The 27,868-nt window shown below is 37.6% G+C and overlaps 2 long non-coding RNA genes and 1 pseudogene across 2 annotated transcripts; 2 read left to right on the top strand and 1 right to left on the bottom strand.

Annotated features, from left to right (window-relative positions):
• Positions 1-374: 374 nt before the first annotated feature.
• Positions 375-906, bottom strand: LOC126634581 (uncharacterized). Its single transcript, XR_007627389.1, has 2 exons — positions 762-906; positions 375-670 (listed from the first exon to the last, which is right to left on the bottom strand). It is a non-coding gene; the product is annotated as an uncharacterized LOC126634581 (long non-coding RNA).
• Positions 537-1,361, top strand: LOC126634582 (uncharacterized). The gene is made up of 2 exons (XR_007627390.1): positions 537-678; positions 796-1,361. It is a non-coding gene; the product is annotated as an uncharacterized LOC126634582 (long non-coding RNA).
• A 2,979-nt stretch (positions 1,362-4,340) lies between these two features.
• LOC126634577 (LRR receptor-like serine/threonine-protein kinase IOS1) overlaps positions 4,341-27,868 on the top strand; it is a 30,877-nt pseudogene continuing 7,349 nt past the window's right edge.

A 27,868-nucleotide genomic window follows, 5' to 3' on the forward strand; every position in this document is an offset into this window, starting at 1 on the left:
TGACCAATGATTTGAAATTCGAACATGGAGTACATAGAAGTTTATGAAAGTTAATACTAGGAACGTAATAAAACTTCTTCAACATATGAGAAGGAGAAACGATAACAAGACTGTCTCAAAGTAAGATTCTTCATGTACTTTTCATCATCTCATGTTTTTTATTATAAGATAAATCGAAATAGTCTCAATGGTGATAGGTTATTCAGAAGATATTATGTGGTAAAAAAAAGATAAATTACATTTTACTCCCTCAGATTTAAGGTCGATTGCAACCTTTTATAACATCTTTAATACATTCATACATTTACTTACCATTTTATTTTAATTTTAACATTCATTAATAAAATCTTTAAGTTGACAGTTAAATGATGATGTGGCAACTACGAATCTCATATTTTTTTTACTGACGTGGGAATCAATTTTGGAATGTAGATAAAAAAACATAAATTACACATAAAATTTTAATTATTTAATAAAGCCAAAATAAAATAAAATAAATACAAAAACCTAAAAGAAAAAAATCCACAAACCCACATTTCCCCTCCAAATCACCATATTCTCCCGTGCTGCTGTCTGGTTTTCCAGCAACTCTCCCAACCCCTCAAGGCCCATAAATTCTTCTCTATATGTTTCTATTTTTGTCCCTTATTCCAACGGATCTCTCTCGCAACTTCATGGGTAAGAAAATGCAAGAAATCTTAGATCCGCAAGCCAAATTGGAAAAAAACGAACGACAATACCTCAAAACCTACGAATCTAACCTTTATTTTTTACTTCGATTTTTTACTTAAACAGCAGAGATTGCTCCGATCAGAGTCCCCCTACCGCTTCTCCTACTCGGTCCTTCGCCAGGCGACTGACTCGTTCTCCCTGATGCGCCGTCTGGGCCAAGGCGCTCTAGGTGCGTGTCCTTCGGCACAATCCCACACACTCGCCAGAGATCTTTTTAGCCTCCAATCCCGATTCTCCGCTCGTTGTCTCGGTGCTCAGATTCTCCTCCGACCCAAAACAGCGCCGAAGTAGGAACTGGAGAGCAAGCCCCTCGGGTGGAGAAGAAGATGTGGGAGCAAGAGAGATGAAGGGAGAAAGAAGAAGAATAGGCAGGGCTGCAAGGAGGTTGACGCGATCTGGGTGGTGCGGATTAGGTTGTGAGTTTTTCTTGGGTTATGGCTTTTAGATGAAGGGAAGGAGAAGAAATTGGGTGGTGGAATTTGGGGTGAATGCGGCTGGGGATGGGGAAGAGATGGATTTTAGGTTTTTTTTTTTTTTTTAACTTTTCTTTAATTAATTATTTTAGTATTTAATATTCTGATTAAATTATTATTTTTTAAGGGTGTTGATAGACCCACCCTATTGTCTGATTTTCCCACCCACGTTATAATCTCACTCATTATAAAAATTTAAAATTTTGAAATCCTTATTTGTCCACTCACTATGATGCCTAAAATAACCTTCACCACAGTTCCATTGTTCCGTTTTCACCACCAAGAGGAGAAAATAGATGATCGATGGAACTTAACCTGATAAAACAAAATTTCTGTAAAAAATTTCTAATATCCAAATTCCCAAAATTTTGGAAAAATTCTGAATGCACTACAATGAGATGCCTTGAAAATTGGATGGAACCTAATCTAATAAAGCAAACCCAAAATTTGCAATCACCATGATCGTAATCCAATATTAGACGATATCATATGCATAGAATAATATGCAGAGTAATCAAACCGTAATCAGGTAAATTCAAGCTTATTTGAATTGATTTTGGAGAAAAATGGCCACCATGGTCAAGATTTCAAATTCAAAGAATCAAAGAATAAAGGAATTTCAATTAGAGAGAGTGCAAATTTTCAATTCCTCTACATTTTAGTTCCTTTGCAGAAGATAGCAAGAATTTATGAGGGCATGTGTGAATGAACTTCGAAGAAAAATTCCAGATTCGAAAAGAGTGAAATGGGTGGAACACTAGGTTCGAAGAGGGAGAGATTCCTGACGTTGGTCAAATGCCATAAAAATAATTCTATGACGCCTAAAAAGTGTCATCATGTGCATGGCGTTTAATAGGGACGAAGAGAGAGAACTTATGTGCTAAAATGATAAACAGGGGACGAGAGAGAGACGGTGGTGGTCGGTGGAGAATCCATAGCAGTCGATGTAGAAGGCGAGAAGAGATGAACCGAAGAGAGAAGCGAGAGGAGAGAGAAACGGGATAGGGGTTGAAAAGTCTTTTTATAGAAAATTAAACATGTTATTATTATTGTATTAAAAGGAGAGTGAAAAAATAGGACAATGGGGTGGGGTTAGTAGCACCATTTTTTAAATGCATAGAAATTTTTTTTTTGTCACGTGACACAAATTCGGCAGCCACATCCTTACAAATGTAGATTTAATATTTGCCACGTCATTGCTTAACGGTTTACTTAACAAATTTTGTGACGGATATATGAAATTTGGCATTAGAGAGCCCCTGAGGCCATGAAGCTTCTTACATTTATTAGTTTGCAATAGAAATCCAAACACTTGGAGCCAAATACTTTCTTCAAAATTTCCCGGGTGCAGTTAAAAAAATTCACTTTCATCACTTGACCAATCACCGATGGCATGTGTATCTGTTGAGGTCACCCAAAGGCCTACCATGAGTGAAGTATTGGTGGGACTAAAGGAGTGTTTGGCAACAGAGCTAGCTCAAGCAAAGCAGAGCGGCAATGAAACTGAATAGGAAGTTCCATTGAGATTATGTCTAAGAAGAATTCAATCTCTATGGAATTGGAAAGTCCCTCAGCTACATAGTACAAGTAGACCTATCTTGATAAAAGAGGAAATTGTTGTAATGGTCATTCAACTTTAATCTAATTAGAGTAATGGTCCCTTAATTAAAATTTATGATTATCGATCTCTTAACTCATCAAAACGTGAAACTATGGTCATTTTCGTTCACTCTGTCAAAATTTCTATCAAAATGAGTCACATATCACACACGCGAGGCTAAATCAAAGGTGCAAATATAGAAAACCAAATGAGAAAATTGTAGTGATTATCCCTAAACTTTAACCCAATTGCAGAAATAGTCCCTCAACTTTAACCTAATTGGAATAATGGTCCCTCAACTTTAACCCATATAGCAATGGTCCTTCCACCATGACTCATTTTGACGGAAGTTCTGACGGAGTTGACAAAATGACTATAGCTGCATATTTTGATAAGTTAAGGAACCAATTGTCACGAAATTTTAATGAAAATACCATTATTTAGACATTCTCCACTTTATTGCCCGAGCTAGCCCGCTTTTGTGTCACAAGCCTGACCCTATGTCCAAGTCCAATAGAGACTAGCATGTTATGAGCCCAGGAAGGCTAGCTTGGCCAATTTGTGACCATTTAGTGCAATAATTTTTGTCTAAATGTTGGCCAATTTGTGACCACATTGATATGTGACATCTATTTTTAAGGATCATCTTGATCGATTTTCAATTTTATGAACCATCTTTATCAATTTCATGACAATTAAGAACTCTTCTCTTATATTTGTAATATATCTGTGCCAGGCTTCATTAGCATAGATTGTGGCCTAGGGGAATATTTCAGGTATAATGAAAGTCCGACAGGCATTACCTATATTTCAGACGAAAACTTCGTAACCACTGGTGAACGGAAGTTGGTGTTGCCTGAATACGAAAACAAGTATTACCCGTCATACAACTCTCTTAGAAGCTTCCCTGAAGGAATCCGAAAGTGCTACAAAATAAATGTTACAAGTAAAACTAAGTATTTGATCGGAGCAGGTTTCTTTTATGGGAATTATGATGGACAAAATGAAGTACCCCAATTTGAGATACATCTTGGACCTAACTTGTGGGATGCATTGAACTGGTTGGGGAATTCGTCGGAAGCAAAATATACCGAGCTCATACATGTCCCTCTGCCAAACTATGTACATGTTTGTCTGGTGAAGACAGGCTCCGGGGTTCCATTTATATCTTCTATAGATCTCAGCCCTTTAACCGATGCCTCGTACAAAACAGTAAAAGGGTCCTTATCACTTCTCTGGCGGTAGTCCCCAATTTAACCACATATACAGTCTGGCGGGATCTTTTTTTTTTTTTTTTCACAAAATGACTGTTAAATAGTTATAGAATCATTTATAAGTAGCAATTTATATTCTGTCTAGTTTTCGAGGTAGGCAATATAACATTCATCAACATTGTTTGCATGTATTAATGCAATACCCTTATTTCTATAGGTATCCAGATGATATTCATGATCGAATCTGGAGTTTCCTTGACGACCAGGGCTCTTGGACAAAATTAAATACCTCATCCACCATCAAATTCAGAATTCGAGTATCTACCACCATCCGTCGTGATGGGCACAGCTGCAACGCCGAAAAGTTCAAATGATTCGTTGAATATTTTCTGGGAGCCTTATGATGAGACTGAAGTACATCATGTTCACTTGCAATTTGCAGAAATTGAAAAGCTTCAACCCAATCAGTCTAGACAGTTCAACATAACTACTAACGGAGAGCTGTGTTATGGGACACTTGCTCCTGATTATTTGTCCACAACGGCAATATTCTGTACTGCTGAATCCCTGAGTGGACCAGGAGTAGAAAATAATTTTTCAATTATTAAGACTGGAAACTCTACCCTTCCACCCATCCTCAATGCCTACGAGATTTATGAAGTGAAAGAATTCTTAATATCAGATACCAACCAAGACGATGGTGAGTCATATTGATTCCTTACACAAGCTTAAAGTCCTTGCTATTGGTTTAGTGCCTCACCTAATATGTGAGTTTTATTAAGATGCTCCGTTTGCTTGTGAAAATATTAGTTGAGGCAATCACAAACATCAAGTCAACCTATAATATTGAAAAGAACTGGCAAGGAGATCCTTGCAACCCTCAAGTTTACTCATGGGATGGTCTAAACTGTAGCTATCATGGAAATGATCCCCCAAGAATTATATCCTTGTAAGTATAAATATCTTCACACCAAATTGCAGATTAATTTTCAGTACTTATAATTTTATTCATGTTATGGACTTTGCAATCAGGAACTTGTCTTCCAGTGGATTAGAAGGGTAGATTTCTCCTTCTCTATCAAATCTAACAATGATACAGACATTGTAAGTGTATCTAAATATCTGTAATTTTGTGTGAAAACATATCTCAGCAATAATACGGCGAATGAGTTGAGCGGCTCATTGCAGGGATTTATCAAACAACAACTTAAGAGGATCAATTCCAGAAATTTTGTCACAACTGCCGACATTAAATGTCTTGTAAGTTATTTTGTTATATATGTGTATGTGTGTGTGTATTTTGTTATTGTCTTATAGCTTATTTACGCATATGAAACTCAATACGAGTCTTGCACCATGTAACTTAAATTGTGTCACTTTAACTTCCTAAAACTCTACTTGTTTTTCACTTTACCATATACCGTCAAAGTCTGTTAGAAAATTCGTTAATATTGGTGACATGTCACAAATAGGACCGGACCCAATTTTTGCACAAATAGATGCTACTAGAAAGTTCTACCCGCGTGTTGCTGCGGGATTAAAAATTGTGTAAAAAAAATTATGTTTCCAAGGTATCAACCTATCAACTTGTATCACATTTAATTAAACTACAACAGCATATTGACACACTTAATATGAAAATTCATAAACTATTTGACAGTATGAAATCAAGCAATCATTGAAAATCAGAAATGGAGCTTAGAAAGTAAAAAATCCTACCTCATTACATTAAAACAATTAACAAATTCTCAGGGAATGATCACAAAAAAAGTAATTCAATTTCTTAAATTCAAAAACGGTAAAGATGATAAAATAAAAAATATAAAAAAAAGGTTCTCAGTTCTCACCGTAATGAAAATTATGACATTGTTTTAACATGAACTCAGGTTCATTTTAGTCACCAGCATTAATAAAACCAGTGACTTCAACCTGTGCAAGGAAACAACTTAATTAGACGCAAGCCAACCAACTTCGAATCTAACCAAATAAAAAGAGCAATCACAATCGAACTAACCTCTTCTTCCCAATGAAGTAGAAGATGTCCCCTGTTTTGCCTTTGTGAACAGTGTACTCTACCTCTCAACAAACAAAAAGAACACACTCAAAATGCTGAGCAATATGATAAAAACTACACATATACATCATTGTATATATATTTGGACATAAAGTATGAGGATCTGCTGACAGTATCAAGCTTAAATTTAACAAAAGAAGTAATTACGAATTGAAATCAAACGATATTATAATTGTTAGAAAAAATGTCTAACTAAATTTTACAAATAGTCCCTTCTTGTGTATAGCTAATCCTTAGAATTTGCAGCTGAAAACGGAATGTAAGTTTAGAGTATGATGAAAAAGAAGAAATGAAAGAGTTGTGTCAATGAAAAAAAAATGAGTGAGCAGGTATCAGAACAATCTACAAAGAATAAGAAATTGAGATGAATAAGTGGATAAATTGCCGACAGGAAGAGCTGATTTTGAATCAATGATCCATTTCTCACCCTAATAATAGTTAACAATTGCAATTAGTAGAATTTTCTTGATAAGAGGAAATCTAGGAGCATAAGTAATAAGCATTAGAAATAGAAAAGCCTTAAACAGTGATTAAGGCCCTTGAATTAACTTGTGAAGCTTGAAAAGTCATTCTCTTCACTTGGTTAATTTGGAAGTTATCCAATGTTTGTAAAAACATGAATCAGAAGAAAATTGACGAAATCGAAGGGAAAAAATGTTACTTAATAATTGCATATGTTATGAAAGCATCGAATAAAGTCCTGATAAAATATCTGCATCTTTTTATTAACCACTTTACATATAAATTATAAATGATTATCAAACAGCCTTAAACAAATTTCATTTAGGGAAGACTGATGAGGGGATATACGACTCACAAACAACTGAGACCGTCCTCTTTTTTTTTTCTTTTTTTTTTTTTCATATCAACAAACACACAAATTCTTATATTTCCGAAAGCACCTGCATCCCAATATAAAAACTTAAATAATACATGAATCATCTATGTTTTGCTTTGCAAACAGCCAAGGGGATAGGAACTAAAATAAATTTCGTGACCAAGAACCTCTTAAAAACCAAGCTTGTAAGCATAAAAACAAAGCTTTCAATCTTTCTGTGCAAATAAAGATCACAATCAATTCAACCCCATTTCCGCAATCCAAAGCATCAAACTTCATACAAAAATACAATAATTTTTAGAATTTCACCCAAACATAAAGAGAATAATATTGTTAGGTGTAGAGAAGAAAAATCCAAGAAAAAATGGAAGATGGGTTTTACCTGAGGACTCTAGATGGGTTCGTGGTTTCTCAAGAAGATCCCGTGGTTTCTGACAGAGAATTGACTAAATAAAAACCCTGAATGAAATATATAACGAGAACAATGAATTATTTTTTTTATTATAAGAAAAAATTGAACTGAGAAAGGGTGAAAGCGAACGTTCCCAATTGCAATCCGATGATTTTAGCCTGGAAAAACATTTCATAGCAACAAAAAAAGTGAAATCAAAAGCTCAATTGAATCAAATGAAGAATTTTCTAGAGTGCAAACAATTAGTGTTATCAGCAAGAAGTTTCAGACCTTAAAATGCAAAAGCATGTGCCCAAAATGCAATCCTACAAAACATGAAACAGCAGCCATAAGAGAATTGGAAATTTTCTAATAAAATGAACCGAAGACCAACTTTGAATAATTGGTAACGATGACGCTTTGACATTGACAGAGTGTATGTATGTGAGAGAGAGAGAGAGATGGAAATAGAGTTAGAATTAGACCAATGCAGAAATCAACCTTAAGATTCCCTCTGGGTCATATGGTTGCACCATTGATGAGAAACTGTTGGTAGAGGTTGATAGTAGGAGGGCTAACATTGCATTCCGGAAACACAAATCATCAGTGAATGCACTAATACAGGACTTAAATTCTGAAATATTCAATAATCTAGTTACCAGAGAATGACTTTTATTCTTCTATAAAGAGGCAGTTGATAAAGGTGACTCTGGCCCAGTATACTTGACTGATAAAGTGGAAACTGTGAGGCTTCAAACTCTGAGCTAAAAGTTGAAGCTTCCACTTTCCAACTGGAGAAGAAATAAGAGTGAAAACGCACAAAATAAAGGGTTGTGCTATTCACACATCTCATTTTACTTGTCATACAACTCTGATAATTTATATCCATTCATCTTCTTCAATTCATCTGATCCGACGGTTTAAAATTAAAAATGTGTGAGAATAAAATGGGATTAAAAATGTGTGAGAATAAAATGGGATGTACGGATATCACTCTCCCAAAATAAAAAACCTAATTTCCAAATCATTTCAAGAGAAATTAAAATATTTAATTTGGGTAAGGGATTTGAACAGAATACTCTTTTGTTAACCTTCCATTTTTGTTAACCTTCCATTCGCCCTTCCTCAAGATTCATCCTTATTTTCTCCTTTTTTTTCTACCCACTCCTCTGGACGACCATTCTCTACTCTTCCTTTATTTGAATCAAAACATGGAATTACATTTTCTCAGCTACCAAACAAAAACTTACGAACTAAAATCACAGAAACACCAAAACTAAAACATGAGATCACATTTTCTCAGTCAACAAACAAAAATTACAAATCCAAAACTAAAAAGAATCAGAAACAAACTAAAACATGGGATTGGTGAAGGCCGTAACTTGGAAAGCATAGACGCAGACAGCTCTTCGAGAGCAATCCCAACTCCGGGGTCGGAGACAGAAACAGAGGCCAATATCCTCAAGATTTTGTGTTGACGATTTTGAGATCGGGATAAACCGGTTGAAACCAAATTTGCACGTTTTGGAAAAACGTTAAGGAATCGGTATTTTGTGAGAGAAAAAGCGCTAGATTCAAGAGCGAGTTCAACAGCGACAAAAGCGCATATTTGTGAGAGAGAAGAAACCGAAGGAAAAATGGAGAAGATGCAAGAGAGGCTTGGACGATGATCGACACATGGCAAGCATGGACAAATAGGTAACCTTACGTGTAAAGAGAAGAAAGAACGAAGCAGGAGAGCTGTTCGACAGGGTAATATCGCCAATTTAATGTTGGGCATTCGGATCGTATTTTTCGTGTTCATGTCGTTTTCGTGTCATATTCGATATCTTAATAGGTCGTGTCGTATAACACTTGTTAAAATAAACAGGTAAAATGACCCGACCTGAAATCGACCCGATAATATTAACAGGTAATATGATCTGATCCATTACCCGTTAAGGAAAATATAGTTCAAATCAATAAATAATCAAATGAAAAACATAATATTAAATAAGTATACACATACTATATTATCACAGTCAAAATATAAAAACGCATTTGTCTTTCAAGTATTACATATTTACATACCCAAAATAAGAGCATAATAAAAAAAAAACATTAGAACATTACAAAATATCAAATGTTCAAAAGATTTGCAAAATTAAGGGAGTTATGTTTCAAGGTTTGGAACCTTGCACATTTTCTTACAATCAAACTCTTCAATTTTCATCAATCACCATGGGAAACAGTATTGGAACTTTGGCTTGATATATTGTCTTCAAGTGTTATATTGATGATTGTGGAGCCAAAAATATTCACTAGGCGCCACGTGGTTTTTTGGACAAAAGAGGATAAAAATACCCTTGAGGCATACTGGGATTCCTACGCGCGAGCAGTAGGCAATCATCTTTCAACCAAATCAAAAGTGCCCAAAATAGGTAACAATTTAAAGCCTATTTCATCAAATCTTTTCTATAAGGTAATTCCCAAAACCTAATTTATTTAATATGTTTTATATTCCATTATTTAGCTAATCAATTAGCTAAATAATATATTCCTTTCAAATTTCCTAAAAATTGACTAATTAAGGGATTAATTACCTAATCAATCCCTTAATTACCAAATTGAAACACCCATTCAAACCTAAAAGTCACTAGAGGGCCGGCTATCCCCATTTCAAAACCTAATCCATCACTTTTTTTCTACCTTTTTCACCATTTCTTCCTTTTTATTAGCCAATAAATTCCATAACCACCAAAACATTTCCTTTTATGTTTAATGAGCCAATTAATTGCCTAATTAAACCAAAACAAAACCTAAAAACCCTACTAAGTGGCCGGCCACATTCCTCTCTAAAGTGAACCAACCTAGCCCTATAAATAGGCTCCTATTTTCACCAAATATTCATTCCAATTCTCTTACAAAAAATCCCAAATACTCTAAACACTATTTCTCTCTAAAATTCTAACTTTGGCATCGGAGGTTCTTCGGCCAAAGCCCCCCCCATTCATCGTGGGCACGTGAGGCTTTTGGCCTTAACCTAAGGTGCTAGTTGTTTTGTAGGTGCAAAATCGTCCAAGATCAAGGAGGAGAAAATTTGCATCCACAAATTGGTGCTTTCATTGAGAGTTGAAATCCAAACTCGTAGAAGACTCTCACACAAAAAGGTATTTTCTCTATTTTTTCTAGTCCATTTGAATATTTTTCATACGTTCTTATTATTAGAATTTTTTACTTGCAAAGGTTCTTTGATAAAACGTATAAGAAAAACATAATGGATAGAAATTTAGAAAATACCACAAGTGAAAATTCGAATACTCAAGAAATGGGATTGCGGAGATCCATGATGCAAAATACGGTCGTAAACAGAGTGGCACCATTACCACGAGGTTCCACCATGGCCCAAGCCTTGCCATCCAAGTTTGCATGGACCCAAGCCCAAGCCTCGCATTCGTATGCACCACGCACTGAGCAGCCTGTTCCCGTGATCCAGCCTGCTCCCGTAGCCCAGCCTACTCCCGTGATCCAACCTGCTCTCATGGCTTCCCAAGTTGCCCAAGTCGGCCCGAGACAATCTCAACCATTCGAACCAATCATCGAGGCTGGGGCGTTTTCACCTCATTTCTCCGCAGATTTGATATTCCCCAACTCAAATCTCGCACTTGGAGTCAACCACCCTTCTATTGTTCAAGGAGGTGCATTCCATCCAAGTTCTTCCAATCCGAATGGCGAACAAAACTTGTCCCGACAAGTCATAAAATTGACGAACGCCCTTGCACAACAAACAACCTTGGTGAATCAACTTTTGCAACGCACTGAGATCCAACGCGCCCAAGATGAAGTATCTCGAAGTAGAACAAGGGCAGACGAGGAACCTCTTAAGCAGCGTCCTGGAAAGCAGCCACAAGTCAAGCATTCAGGCAGTGCACACTCTCATTTGGGCCCCGAGATAGCGTATATTCCCGTCTTAGCGCGCGGAGGAGTATGCACTCTCGATTAGGCCTACGGGCAAGTATACATTCACGGTTGGGGCCACGCTTTGATAATCAATGTGGGCAGCCTTCCAGGCAAAGCATTCATTCACGGTTAGGCCCACAATGAGTATCCTTCACATCACATCGGAGCAGGCAGCCTGACAAACGGAAGGAAAGAATCATTCAATACGGCTCTAGTTTAACCGGTAGCCTGCAAAGAAATCCCTTGGGCTAGGAATCCATCTCATACATTGCAGCCACGGCATAGATGAACCGAGTGTGAAGAAGAGCAGCCTAGACCGGCAGGTAAAGACCAGGGGCAACCGAAGGCTCCGCTACCCCAACAAGGGCAAATCCAAAAAGAGGTAGAAAGGCTTTTCAATGAACAGATGCGTGATTTTCGACGCAACGAAATGGTTGATGAAGCACTAAGGCGAGATATGACCAACATAAGTAGGTCACCTTTCACGGATGAGATCGAGCAGGCAGGGCCTCCACACAAGTTTAGCATGCCGCACTTCACATCTTTCAAAGGAGACGAGGATCCCGAAAGACACTTGAAGCATTACTGAAGTGCAATGGTCCTTTATCGGAATAATGATGGCCTTATGTGCAAAATATTCGCCACTACTTTATAAGGCGAGGCACAAGATTGGTTTCATACCTTGCCGGCACGATCCATCCAGAATTTTGATGATCTTTCCTTGGTTTTCACTAAAGAATACTCATCTTATCGTTCGATCAAGAAAAAGTCCGATCACTTGTTCAACGTAAAGAAAAACCCAAAAGAGTCACTTCGCGATTACGTGAAGAGATTTAAAGCAGAGAAGGCGAAGATCGTCGGATGCGATAACTCGATAGCAAGTGCAGCTTTCCAAAAAGGACTCCCAGTAGACCACCCATTGTTTGGAGAAATGATCATGAAAGAAGACCTAACTCGAGCAGAGAAGCATGCATTTTGGGACAAGGCTCGACAAGCAGAAAAGGCGCCCGAACATCCTCGAAAATAGTCAACAGCTGCTCAAAGGAAGGAGGATGGAAAACAGCTCAACAAGGGCAGGCAGGAGGTTAAGCGTATAGACCAACCCACAACCAAAAAAGGCCCGATAACCAATAGCCATTCTAAATTCTCAATTCCGATTCATCAAATCCTTCGTGACATCAAGAACGAACCATGGTTCAAGTTGCCAAAACAATCAAAAAGAGATACTTCCAAGTTGGACCACACAAAGTATTGCGCATTCCACCGAGATCCTGGTCACATAACCGACAACTGCTACATTTGGAAGAACTACCTAGAGAAGCTCGTGAAAGAAGGCAAAGTCGATAGATACTTGGATAAGCCAGCTGCGCAACCTAAAAGGAATGCAGACGGAGATGATGAGCCACCAACCAAGATGATTCGAATCAATGGCATTTTCGCTGAATCTAAGCACTTGGGGGCTACTAATAACTCCAAAAAGAGGAAGTTCAAGCAGTCGATACCCAACCTGGACCTATTATTGGCTTCATTGAGCAGGATGCAGAAGGAGTCGACTTCCTACACGACGATGCACTGGTAGTATCTGTCCAACTAGCCTATGCTATAGTCGATAGGATGATGGTTGACAATGGAAGTGCAGTCAACCTACTTCAACTTTCAGTCATTCAGAAGATGGGCTTGGAAAGTACAATCATACGTCGGGCAGAGGTACTTACTGGATTTAACCGACACACCTCAACTGCCATCGGCCATATCACACTTGACGTGAAAACACCGCCAGTCGTCTCAAAGTAAACGTTCACGATCGTAAGTGATCCATCTCCTTACAATGGGATTCTTGGGAGACCTTGGTTGATCATGCTGGATGCCGTCACTTCCGTCAAGTATAAAAAAATCTGATTCCGCATCCTCGGAGGGGGAGTTGGAGAAATTAAGTCTGACCAGGTTTCATCTCGACGGTGCACTGTGCAAATGTTGAAAGAATCAAAAAAGAAAACCTTTACCCCCGTAGAGGTTACTGAAGTCCAAAATGATAAAGAGACTACCAAATAGAAATTACAGCAGGAGGATCGAGAATATGGCGCCCAAGCAGACGAGATAGGATGGAAACCCGAAGAGGACGCCGAAGACATCATTTTGATCCCTAGCAGCCGGAAAAGACGGCCAAAATTGGCTCACGACTAAGCCCTGCCGAAATGAGGAACTCACTATTTTCCTTAGAGAAAACCGAGATGTCTTCGCATGGTCACCATCCGACATGCCCAGTATTGACCCCAATGTGGCTTGCCACAAGCTGCACGTTGATCTTACTGCTAAACCGGTAATCCAAAAAAGAAGACATTTCGCACCCAAACGGGTAGCGATTATTGAGGCAGAAATTGACAAGCTATTGGAGGCCCGATTTATAGAAGAGGTAGCACACTCAGCATGGCTTGCTAATGTCGTACTAGTCATGAAGAAAGAGAAGGGCAAATGGAAGGTTTGCGTAGACTACATTGACCTCAACAAAGCATGCCCAAAAGACCCTTATCATGTCCCCCAGATCGATCTATTAGTAGATTCAACTTCTGGGAACCAGCTGCTCAACTTCTTAGAAGCATACTCCGGTTACAATCAATTGGCCATGTATGAGCTCGACAAGGAGAAGACCGCGTTTGTGATAGAGCAGGGCACCTACTGCTACAAAGTCATACCCTTTGGCCTACAAAACAAGGGAGCCACTTACCAAAGGCTAGTAAATATAATGTTCAAAAAACAAATTAGGGTAACCATGGAGGTCTATGTTGATGATATCATGGTAAAGGGCAAGCAGCGATCAGATCATATTCGCAATTTGGCAGAAACTTTCAATATCATTAGAAAGTACAAGATGAAGCTTAACCCTACCAAATGCACGTTTGGAGTATCTTCAGGTCCATTCCTAAGGTGCTTAGTAACCCAACGAGGAATTTAAGCACATCCCAAGCAAATAAGAGCAATCCTAGAGATAAAGTCTCCAACTACCTTGAAGGAGATCCAAAGCTTGACCGGACGAACAGCTACCCTCAATCGCTTCCTTTCATGATCCACCGATCGATGCAAGCCTTTCTTCAAAGCTATCAAGAGGGCACAAAGAGACAAATGGGATGAAGAATGCGAAAACGCTTTCCAAGACTTGAAGAATTATCTCACATCACCTCCCTTACTATCCAATTCGGAAGCAGCGGAGGATTTATACATTTATTTGGCAGTTTCCGAAGTAGTAGTGAGCTTTGTCCTCATACGAGAAGAGATGGGGGCCCAACTGTCGGTATTCTACACTTCTAAAGCTCTTCTCGATGCGGAAACAAGATATCCAAAGATCGAAAAATTAATTTTGGCATTAGTTGTTGCGGCTCGGAAGCTCAGACCATACTTTCAAGCTCATACAGTCATTGTCATGACTCAGTATCCCTTACGATCAATATTAAATGGTCCAGACGCTTCTCAACGAGTGATGAAATGGGCATTGAAACTTTGCCAATATGGTTTAGTTTTTTGACCTCGCACAGCGATAAAGGCCCAAGCCTTGGCAGACTTCGTAGCAGAATTCACGCCTAGCCTATGCAACGCAACAGAGCAGACCAACGACGCCCTAGAAGTAGCCGAAAGTACCTTAGTCACGCTTGCTCCATCCAATAAAGACTTCTGGAATTTGCATGTCGACGGAGCATCCAACTATAAAGGCTTAGGAGCAGGTGTAGTCCTTGTTACCCAAGACGGCTCAATGCTCGAGCAGGCGATCACTCTAGGCTTCAAAGCATCCAATAACAAAGCTAAGTACGAGGCTCTACTAGCAGGCCTTCGAATGGCAAAAGACTTGGCGGTGAAGAAAATCGCAATTCATTCTGATTCCTAGCTAATCACCAGCCAGGCTACTGGGGAATACACGACAAAACATCCTAGGATGGCACAATACCTAGAGAAAGTATGCCAGCAGCTTGAGGCATTTCAGACTTACACTCTCATTCAAGTTCCGCAGGCAGACAATGCCCATGCAGATGCACTAGCTAGTTTAGGCTCCGCCCTTGACCACCAATTTAAACGCTCCATTCCGGTGGAATATATAGACAAACCAAGCATAGAGATGGAGCCGATAGCCAAAGTGTCACAGGTTAGTGTAATTCCCACCTGGCAAAGTTCAATTATAGACTACTTGGTCAACGGCACACTACCCACCGAAAGATTAGAGTCAAGGAAGCTCCAAATCAAGTCGGCACATTACTATATGTGGAATGGCATTCTCGTCTGAATGTCTTACACCAGACCACATCTCCGCTGCCTAGCACATCCTGATGACTTGAAGGTTCTAAGCTCAATTCATGAAGGCATTTGTGGGAATCACTCTGGAGGCCAATCCTTAGCCCAGAAGGCTCTTAACGTAGGCTACTACTGGCCTACCATGCACCAAGATGGTAAGGAGTTAGTATAAAAATGCGACCGTTGCCAACGCTACAAACCAGTACTAGCACTACCCGCCAGTGAACTACCCCCACAGACGAGTCATCGGCCATTCATGCAATGGGCAATTGACCTGGTAGGGCCTATGCCACCTGCTACGGGAGGAAGATGCATGATGATCGTAGCAACCGACTACTTCACCAAATGGGTAGAAGCAGAACCCATGACAACCACGACTCAGACGGACATAGAGCGCTTCATATGGAAGAACATCATTTGCCGATTTGGCATCCCTCAGTCCATCGTCACTGATAACGACCCGTAATTTGTGGGAAAAGATTTGGCGAAGTTCTTCCAAAAATATGGTATCAAACAACACATGTCCACGTTAAGATATCCTCAAGGCAATGGGCAAGCCGAAGCATCCAACAAGACGATCCTCGACTGCCTCAAGAAATCCCTTACTGACAAAAAGGGAAAATGGCCAGATGAGCTCCCAGGATGTTTATGGGCATATCGCACCACCAAAAGACGAGCAACCGGTGAAACTCCTTTCTCTTTGGCATTTAGGTCGGAAGCAATCATTCATCCCAACGTCATTATGCCAAGTATCAATACTCTATTGCCAAACATTGAGCAGAACAGTAAAGAGATGGCCACAAATTTAGATCTGGCAGAAGAAATGCGCGAACAGACCATCACTCGCATCGTAGCCTACCAGCAGCAACTCATTTCCAGCTACAATAAAAGGGCCAAGATCCGGCAGTTCCAACCCAGAGATCTAGTCCTAAGAAAGGCATTCATCACTGCCCGCAGAGAAGGCTCGAAAAAAATGGATCCCATCTGGGAAGGTCCTTACAAGATCAGCAGAGTAGGCGGCAAGGGTAGCTACACTCTTGCTACCATGAATGATAAAGAGATCGAGAAGCAATGGAACGCCTACAATTTGAGGAAATACTATGTGTGACTTCCCACTATATCAAGACCTGAAGACTCAAGCAGCTCAATGGGCACCACTTCGTAAACCGAGGATTATCCAATCATCATGCAGTTTTTTGCAACCAAGTTTTTCGCTCATTTTATTCATTTTTCAATAAAGAATTCAAAAGTAATTTGTAACTTGGCTCGATTATATGTCTACAATAACTTATCTTTTTTCTGCACTTCAAAAGAAGATTACACCCCCATTTGGGACTTACTGTAGGAAATTGCACCCCCCCCCCGAGGGACCAACTGTGCTCTCCAAGGTGGGAGGATAAACTCAACACTTCGAATATCCAGACGTGGATGAGTCTGGCTGCCCTAGTATAACTAGGTGCATAATGGCTTGCGGTGGGATTCCTAGAAATAGCCACAATGGTCTTTTTCAAGGCTTAGCTAGCTGAATGATTATGGGTCTATCGGCCTAATCAACAGGGAACCGGGCCCTAGAGACGGAGGGGCACATTACGCAACACACCCAATGGGCGGCTGCCCTAGAAACCTAAAGTTACTACCGAGTGCACTAAGGTAGCCTACGAATTTCCAGAATACTGCCTACGGCTTGCCCTTCAAACAGTAGAACCACACTAGACTTATGCAACCGCACATTCTTGTGAAAGGTTAAACAAGCTAGCATGAATACGCGAAGATTTTATCCACTGCCGACATGCTACATAGTCGATAAGCTTCACCACTGCCAAACGCAGAACAACCTACACCAAGTCCTAAAGTGTTATGATACTTACTACACAACCTACGGAATTGGAAAGAGCCAAGGTTAAACAGCCTAGTGGTTACGCGGATTCGTCTGCTTCTGTAAGTAAGGCCACGGTCCAAGTCTTCAAGTACTAATGTTTTTACTTGTCAACCTAACTCTCCCCTTTTGTTTCAGTACTCCCCTAAACCTACGGTCTCAATTCTTCACGTACAAATGTTTCTACTTGTCAACCTAACTCTTCCCTTTTGTTTCAGTACTCCCCTAAACCTACGGTCTCAATTCTTCACGTACAAATGTTTCTACTTGTCAACCTAACTCTCCCCTCTTGATTAATTAATATTAATTGTATTTAGGCTATATTATAAAAAGCCTAATCCACACAACCATAAGGCCCAAGCCTTCAATCCATTTCCAAATGTCCCATGTTGTAATTATTAGACTAAAGCATTAAATCTATATAAAGGCCCTTGAGAATCTTGTTTTCCCCAATGTGGGACAAGAGTCTCAAAACTTCCAACATTCCCTACTCATAAAGCATTGGTTCTAAGTCTAGGGTTCTATCACCATAAGAGCATAAAGGGCCTGAGTGAGTAGAAGAGTTCTTTTGACAACCACGTTGGCTTCAACAGGTACGTCTTCCTATTCTATATATCACATTGTGGTTTAGGGTTAAATGATTCTTAGGTAGTCCCAACATTTGGTATCAAAGCCAAATTAACAGACCCTAAGTCCAGTGCATAATTATGTTGCACAAATGATAGGGTTTATAATTTACCTTACTGATGTTTCTGACTTCTTTTTCCTAATGTTACTTGGGTTCAACAGATGGTTGCAATCATAGCAATAAACTCTCTTATGATAATATTAATTGCACTAACCTTTACTTGTTCAGGAAAAACATCTGAGCGTGATTAGTGTAGACTTTACATATCTTTTCTTTTTACCAAAGTGAAAAGACTTAAGAAAAAGGATTATGTAAATTAGATTTTAAAAACTCATAACATGTCAATATTCTTTTCCAAATAGAGGAATGTATGAATGGTTTGAGATGTTTCCAGGGCATAACATTTTACGAGAATTAAGTTGACTGTTTTCTTGTCCAAAGACTCGAATTCTTGGTTGTTTTCTTAATCTTTTACATGATTGTTATTTAATAAGGTTACATGATCTATTATCGAATGATGACTGTTTATGTTTCTTGCCCAAAAGTGTGACATAATCATGTATTGATATGATTTAACATATGAAAAAATGGCGAAAAGGTAATAGAATGCCATTGAGGATTATGAAGAGGATCATGACTGAAACCTTTAGAGGAGGGGATTCCACTTGTGACTAAGCCAAGGTTTTTCTTGAAGATGTTGGTGTGAAGTTTTAAAAGTCGAAAAGGCTGGTATGTTTGAGTATTATTGATATGTATAAAGAGACATATTTTCCCCAATATTGCCTATGAGTTTGAAATGATCATATATACATATACAGGCCCTTTAAGGGAAGGGATCCCCATTTTTCAAAAAAAATGGGAACACCCTCTTAACCATTAGATTTGGCTGTAATGAAATTCTGTGGTTGAGATTAAATCACAGGTCACAAAATCTCAACCATAGGATTTCATTAAAGTCAAATCTAACGGTGAAGAGGATATACCTTCTTTTTTTTTTGAAAAATGGGAATCCCTTCCCTTAAAGGCTTTCTATATATATACACTGTTGAGGTGTCGACGAATTATCAAAACACACTTATGTTATAACACTTGTTTCTCCTTTAATTGGGCTTAGTTGCTTTTGTCATAAAATTAATTATGCGTATTGTGGCATTATATAATACATATGTGTGTGTGTGTGTGTGTGTGTGTGTGTGTGTTGAAATCCACATATGAGCATTTGTTCAGTATGGCTATAACTATATCTTGAGACTGATTTTCCAACATGAAATAAGTAAAACCCCATGTTGAGACATGGTTAAGAGGGGTTAGGCTTGATCATACTTATAGCAATATGAAAGGCAGGTGAAATACATGCATGATCAATCAATTAGGCTTTCATTTCGATGAGCTGGTGCATGTATAATTCTCTTCTTTAACATGTTGTTTAGCATCAGACATGAATCATAGCTTATATAGGGAGTAAAGTTTATAGCACGTACACGGTAAGATGATCCTATACAGATACTGCTGTCCATCCCTATGTGTCGACGAGTATTGGTCATGTGATCATATATATGTTAACGTCCAGTCAAGAAATGATGATTATATATTGAAAGACATGAATATGGAATTTTAAGTATGTGCAGCATTCACACATTCAAATTTTAAGCATGCGATTTAATTGATAAGGCATTCAAAATTGTATTCTGGTTTGTTAGTTTTCCTGCACCTAGAGAACTGAAACCATATTTGTTAGTCGATTTTTATATGCGAACAATCTAAGATGACATACTAATAACTTGATAATTAATATCTACTTTATCCTTCACGTCTAACCTTGAGTCTGTTGGTTGGAATTGTGTTGAAGGCAATTCAACGTTACATTGTTAAGTATAGTGAATACAAGGTAAGTGATATCATAAAGTCATATTTGGAAGAGCACATTATTAAGTGCTTTGCCCAAGGGGAGAATTGGTGAAAGAAAAATTTGGGCTTCTCACTCATTGACTTCTTTTAATAGGATATTGAATTTTGAAAACATGGTGGGAGTATCCTAAATCATATTGATTTTGAGCGGAAGAGATTTATGTATTGAGTTAACTTCCTCTATTATTTCATTATTCTATATTACATAAATATGTTGTTTGGTTACAAGACATTTCACACATTCTAATATGCTTTAATGGTTTATGAAATTTGAATTGAATCATGACTCAAAGGACAATAACATAACTATGTGCCCTTGTTAATCTTTCCTATTGCTTATTGTCATTATCAGACGCCTTAGATTAGTTACTTGTTAATTCTACAAAGGATTTTGAGGTCAACAAGAACCTAGCATTAATTCAAGTTTATTGACTCATACTAATTTTATTGTTAAATTGTATGATTTTGTGTGTTAATGAGAGCTCAAATGTTTCTTGCTTTCCAATGTTACTGGGGAATAGTAAAAACGAAATTAAAGGGACTAAATTTCACACAATAGCCAACCTTAAAATGAAGCATGGACTGAAGGAGAAACCCCAATAACATCCGTACATGTGGTTTTGGTGAACAAATTTGTGTTGCTTTTAATACTATGGAAAGGTAGAAAACAAATTTGTGATGATATACAGTATGTGTTATGTAATTGCTTGAGTAAGGTTGATCCCGAAGTATGTTTAAAGCCTTGTTTGAAGTATTCTGTAATTAAGTTATGGTAACTTAGTGGGAGTGTTGTCTACACTATATTATTTTCTGTTTAAGACCATTGAGTTATCAACTGAATTCACATTTGTCTATCATGGTTATTCATTGAATAACTAGTTTATCTGCAAGGGAAAAACTGAGGCTTCATTGGAAGTATTTAGGCAAACTCCAAATCTGAGTTGGCCTTAAGGGTAGCCGGAGTAGGCCCCCGCTTAGGGCCCCCATTTCAGAAGGGCCCCCAATTTTTAGGCAAAGTTAGACGGAACTGGACGATGATGGACAGGAGCTATGCGGGCTTATATGTAAAAGCTGGAATTTGGAAATCTTTTGTTGCAGAGTCGGCCTCGCACGAGAAAGAAGACAACCATATTCCCAACATTATTTTAATTGCACGATTTTACTTAAGATGGTCCCACCATCTTTTTTTATTTATATATATGCACGTCTTCTTCTCTTTAAATAGTCCCCACCATCTTATTTTTACTTTTTTGCTTCTCTCGTAAATATCACATTTATGTTTATTTTTATGGGGTTTTATTATCCTATTTTAAGATCACACCACATATATCATTATTATGTACCTAAAGGGCTAAAACTCTCACCTTTTAGAAAAATGACATTATTAAATGTTCAAATTAATTAGTTTATATAATATATAATAAATTATTCAAATCCATTTTGTCCGCCTAGGCGCGTATACGAAAATTACTATCCTCTTCACTCTAGTATTTTTCCTAGTTGTAAGATGTTGTCTCTGTAATCCAACCATTCATTCATTTATTGAATGTAATAAGTAACATTGTAACAATAGAAAAATGATTGGAATTTGGCGTAATGGGTAGGGACTTCTCTTTTGGTTTGAATTGGTTGAAAAATTAGATTATGTAAACTTAATAAGTGCATTTGCATCTAAAAATGCGAGACGGGTAATATACTAATATTTGAGTAATGTTTGTATATCTTTATTTTTTTTATATTAATTTTTAATGATATTTGATTTAGAAATAGACTTTTCATGTATTTAGTGAATTTTTTTTACACATGTCAATGTACAAAGGGTCGAGAGTCAAAGAACTCTAGGACCCCATTTCGAAGGCTCACTTAGGGCCCCCAAATTCTCAGGGCCGGCCCTACTCCAAATTGAGGCTTCATTACAAGACACATTCATATTTTGATGGTGTTTTCATGTGAGGAAATGAGAAGTGCCTGACAAATGCTGATGCTAGCTAACCCATTAAGAAAGCCACTAGCTATGGGAGCTTTCAAGAGTCATGTTGCAAATATGGGAATTCATGATGAATTTGAGTCGGCTGATGTGCGGGAGTAAATGACTATTGCTTTTAATAAATGTTGAATTTAGCCATTTCAAGTTTTTTTATGATAATGTGATATGTATGTCATGTGATTAATCCATAATGTTGTGATTGATCCTTGTTCCAAAGAACATGTTGATTGATATCTGAAAATGCACGAGTTTGAAAGAAAAAATTCAAGGGTAAATAACCAAAATGGTCCCTGAGATTTGCATAACTCATCACTTTGGTTCCTAACATTTCAAATCAATCAAAGTGGTCCCTAAGATTGTCCACCATCCATCATTTTGCTCATTCCGTTAAAAACTCCGTTTAGTGTCCCGGAACTCTTGGTCGGAAGTTTGAGCAATTTTCAAAACTTCGTAACTCAATCGTTTCTTAACCAAATTCGACCCATAATATATCAAAATGAAGATAGGAAAGTATATAATAAGATTATACCTATTTAGAAGCCCAATGGTTGCTGGAGATAGCCGGAAAATTGCCTCAAAGTTGACTGGTCCGAGAGAAAACTGGAAAACTCGCCGGAAACTGGGTAAACTTTAAACGTTCATAACTTCTTCAATACTAAACGATATCAAGTGATTCAAAAACTAAAATCATACCTTTTGATGAGACTAAGAGAATGGTACCTTTTTAGACGGCTAAATCGCCGTGGTTTGGCTGGAAAATGGCTCGAAAGTGGCTGTCCTCCAGCAACCATTGGGCTTCTAAATAGGTATAATCTTATTCTACACTTTCCTATCTTCATTTTGATATATTATGGGTCGAATTTGGTAAAAAAAATGATTGAGTTACGAAGCTTTGAAAATTGCCCAAACTTCCTGAAGAGCTTCGAGACACTCAGCAGAGCTTTTAACGGAATGATCAAAATGATGGATGGTGGACAATCTCAGGGACCACTTTGATTGATTTGAAATGTTAGAGACCAAAGTGATGAGTTATGTAAATCTCAGGGACCATTTTGGTTATTTAGCCAAAATTCAATGATTGAAAATGAAAAATTTGGGTTCGATCAATAAAGGTGAAATGGGTGAATTGACGAGAGGAATGGAGTGATATATATTTATACAAGATATATATATATATATATATATATATATATATGTGTGTGTGTGTGTGTGTGTGTGTATGTACCGGGTAAAATTTGTGGATGTGTATAAATGTATGTTTCATCTGCATTATACAACATGAATTTGAAAATTGTCGTTTCAGGGTGGATACAGTATGATACATGTATTATTTCCTGAAGTCCAATCTTCTAAATGCATGCTGGTCAATGTGTATAAGAAGTCAGCGGCGTAGACTCAATGTGATCACTTAAGGGATGAATTTTATTTTGGTCATATATCTTATAGAACACAACTAGTTACGTCCATGTGGGAGAATGTAAGAATCTTATGTGGACTCAACTTGTTGTGATAAGGACTAAGATATATGCTGATAAAAATAAATTTAAATTCATCAATGGGTTGTATACGTGGAATACTAGCTTCCTATAATTGTGGAAACACATTCAAAATGCTTTGAATACAAACCGTTCCTCCGCCACTCAATAACTTCCACGTTGTGATGATATGGGACGATAACCAACTCACCCATGATAGATGGAAGTTGGCTGCCAGTCATCAATAAATAAAAAGGATTCCCTACTCACAAAGCATTGGTTCTAAGTCTAGGGTTCTATCACCATAAGAGCATAAAGGGTTTGAGTGAGTAGAAGAGTTCTTTTGACAACCACGTTGGCTTCGACAGGTACGGCTTCTTGTTCTATATATCACATTGTGATTTAAGGTTAAATGTTAATTATTAGGTAGTCCCAACATGCCCCCTAGTAAGTAATTATTGTTCTCAACGCTTGTTTGGGAGTCGCTTCTAAGTGTTTGGCAAATATTTAAAATTTCTTTAAACAATTCCTAGACATTAGATCATTGTGAACGGTTAAGATTAAAAGCATTGTATTTTCTGCTAGACAGAAAATCTGGTAGAGGATCCAGATATAGACAGAAGGATATCTATATCTATATATAGCTTTTTGGATTAAGTACCCCCCCCCCCTCCCCTCCCCTCCTCCAAACCTTTTAGTGTCATTCCAAATTGGTCTCAATCTTTTTAAACATTCCAAGCAAATATCTAACCTATTAAAAATGTTACATCCATCAAGCCCCATTTCATTTTTCAAAAATAGATTCTATACAACCACCACTTTGATATATCATGGACAATATTAATATTAGTTGCCTCAAAATCTAAATTTCAAACATAGATTATATAATATGGAACCCAATGATCAAACAGGTATTGAATTGAATCGAAAATGGACCCAAATCAAAATACATCAGGAGGACAATCTCTTAACGAAGAAGAGGATTAAGAATTCACATAGGGTTTCAAGGAGTTTGTTTATACTCATATGATTTCCTCTTTTTCCGATTCTCGGCTCGTAAAGCTTCTAGTTCTTCTTTGTGGGCGGTGAAGATGGTGGTGTTGCATCATGGCAGTCCATGCCATTTCAGCAACCTCCATAACCTTCTTCTCGAAGTTGGTGACTTGAGTAGTAGGGTGAAGTTGATGGTTTTGCAATGGGTTTAGAGGTGATGGCATGATGAGGGTAGTGGTAACCATTAGTTTGTGGAGGCTATGCTTCCATGACCTTCTATTGATTTTGGAGATGAAGTAAGCCTAGTTAATTTAAAAGATTTTTAACTGGAACTTAATGGATGTGACATTTTCAATAAGTTGGGTATTTGTTTAGAACGTTTAAAAAGGTTGAGACCAATTTGGAATGATACTAAAAGGTTGGGGGATTTTAGTACTTAATCCTAGTTTTTTTTTCACCTTTCATTATATATGGCTACGCATAAACATTCATAAGATAATGACTTGAGTTGCATAGTCTATATTGCAGGTACTACTTATCAAACAGGTTAAATGAGAAAAGCAATATCTATAGCTTTGGGGTTGTGTTGTTGGAGATTATCACTAGTAAACATGTTTTTATCAAAAACGCATGATCACATTAGTGATTGGGTTGCTTTCTTGCTTGAAAAGGGGGACATTAACGGGATCTTTGATTCGAGATTAACAAGAACTTCAATGTTAACTCTGGCTGGAAAGCTTTGGAAATAGCAATGGCATGTGTATCTACAGATGCCACCAAAAAGCCTAACATGAGTGTAGTGGTGGTGGGACTAAAGGAGTGTTTGGCAACAGAACTAGCTTGAGCAAAGCAGAGTGGCAATCAAACTGAATAGGAAGTTCCATTGAGATGATGTCTAAGATGAAATCAATCTCTATGGAATTGGAAAGTCCCTCAATTAGATAGTATAAGTAAACCTATTTTGATAAAAGAGGAAATTGTAGCAATGATCTTTCAACTTTAGTCCGATTGGAGTAATGATCCCTTAACTAAAAATTCATGATTATTGGTCCCTTAATTCATCAAAACGTGCAACTATGGTCCTTTTTGTTCACTCAAACAGAACTTCTATCAAAATGAGTCACATGCCACACACGTGAGGCTGAATTAAAGGGGCAAATATAGAAAACCAAATGAAAAAGTAGCAATGGTCCCTCAACTTTAATCCAATTGGAGAAATGGTCCCTTAACTTTAACCTAATTTGAGCAGTGGTCCCTTAGCTTTAACCCATGTAGCAATGGTCCTTCCACTGTGACTCATTTTGACAAAAGTTCTAACGGAGTTGACGAAAGAACCATAATTGCACATTTTAATAAGTTAAGGGACCAATTATCACAGATTTAAAGACCATTACTTTAGACATTCTCCATTTTATTGCCCGAGCTAGCCCACTTTTGTGTCACGAGCCTGACCCTATGTCTAAGTCCAATAGAGACTAGCATGTTCTGAGCCTAGAGGCCAGCTCGGCCAATTTGTGACCATCGAAATTATCTTTTTCTTCTTTTAGTTTTAGTGCAATGTTTTTGGTCTAAATGTTGGATTTATCCAATAGGCTTAAATGTCAAAATAGTCTTTGTGTTATAGTCATTTGGTCAATTTAGTTCTCATGTTTCTAGTTTGACCAATTTAGTCCTTGTGTTTATCCATTAACCAATTAAGAACATTCCGCCCAATCTTTGTTAAAAATTTAACAATATTGTAACCTATTATAGAAAAATATTCTCAACTAAAATAGAAAAATATTTAATTTCAAAATGAAAAAAATAAAATAAACAAACTTACCATGACATCCACCCTGTCCTTGATCCAAACCCCAACCCTAGCCACACATGCAGGCAACTCGATGAACACGTCTCTAGATCCATCGTGACCCTACTTGTCACCGCGCGAGTTCCATCTTCGTAGTCACAAGAAAATTAACCCCAACTACCTTGCCTCTAACTGTGTAATCGAGAAACATACCGCAATTTAAATATACAAAAAATGCAAATCAGCAAGAAATGACACACATAAGAGATAAAACTTCTAATCTAAAAAATTCTTAGGGTTGTGACATAGAAAAAGTGGGGGTGCAAGAAAATTGGAAGAGTAGAGAACGTTAGGGAGGAGGTCGGAATTTTTTAATAGAGATTACATGGAAATTCCTTAATTGGCTAACGAAGATAAACATGAGGACCAAATTGTCCAATTTGGAAACATGGGGACTAAATTGACCCCATGACTATAACGCAGGGATCATTTTGACATGTCAACCTATCTAATATAAATCAACAATTAAGTGGTCTACTACATGTATTAGGAATGTAATATTAGAGAATAATGTAGATTGTGATTTGATCTCTTAAGGTATCAATCTTATATTAAGTGTCTTATAATATAAGTAGGATTGATGGAGTCCTTAATTACTTGTGATTATGATACCTTTCTTGGTAGCTAAGAAAGTGGGATTAGGTTTCCTTTATGGACGGAAACCCTAGTTCTTAGCTTGTACAAATACTAAGGTCCCTGCAGATCTTAGATACACATAACATAATACTTCTCATAAAGTAGCTGTATCCGGCTAGGTATTTGTAGAAGACCTTGGTTACTGCTTCATGATATGATCAGGCAATCCAGCTTTTTCATTTGTGTTTTATTGTATAACCATATAACTCTAACAGTTGGTATTAGAGTCATTGATTATATATATGATCAAAACGTTTAACGCTGGATTACATACATGAACTGCATGTTTAATCCAAGTTGTGATTGCATATGCTTGGCAACACCACCATGCTGTTTATAATTATATCAGTGCAAATTGTTGATTATGATCAGGTTGTATAATTATTCTGTTTTAAAAAAGATTATCTCTTAATGATCTTATGGCACGAATTTGGAGAAGCATATATACATAGAATTCAAGTATGAAATTTAAATAATGGTAATGATTGCTTCGAATTCCAACAGTTTTCCAAATTCCAAATTATACGTTGAGTAAACTGCCGATTTCTCCCCTAAACTTTCACTTAACTTTCGATTTCCCTCCTGAACATTTTAGTTGGAAAATTAAGAACTTAAACTATTTTTTTTTTTGGCCAATTTCCCCTGCTATTAGTTTTTCATTCATTTCATCCAAATTTATGTTAAATGAAAGCATGTGCACAACATGTAAGGTAATCCGGTCACTTCGTTCTTTAGAATAATTAAAAACCCTAAATTTGTAAAATGTCGACCTATGCAAATATGAGTGATTCTATAGTTTTTGTGTCTGAAAGTTTAGCAAAGTGACGCTTTTATTCTCAAATGAGAGTCACGCGGTGTGCACATGATAAGAGTTAACATTAATTTGGATATCATTTTTATGCTGATAGTTTAGGCTTATACCTATTATAATTACTAATAATACAGGGAACTTTAACGAAAAGCATCTGGTACTGTTC

This window comes from Malus sylvestris, chromosome 9 (assembly GCF_916048215.2).
Source record: "Malus sylvestris chromosome 9, drMalSylv7.2, whole genome shotgun sequence".
NCBI lineage: Eukaryota > Viridiplantae > Streptophyta > Magnoliopsida > Rosales > Rosaceae > Malus > Malus sylvestris.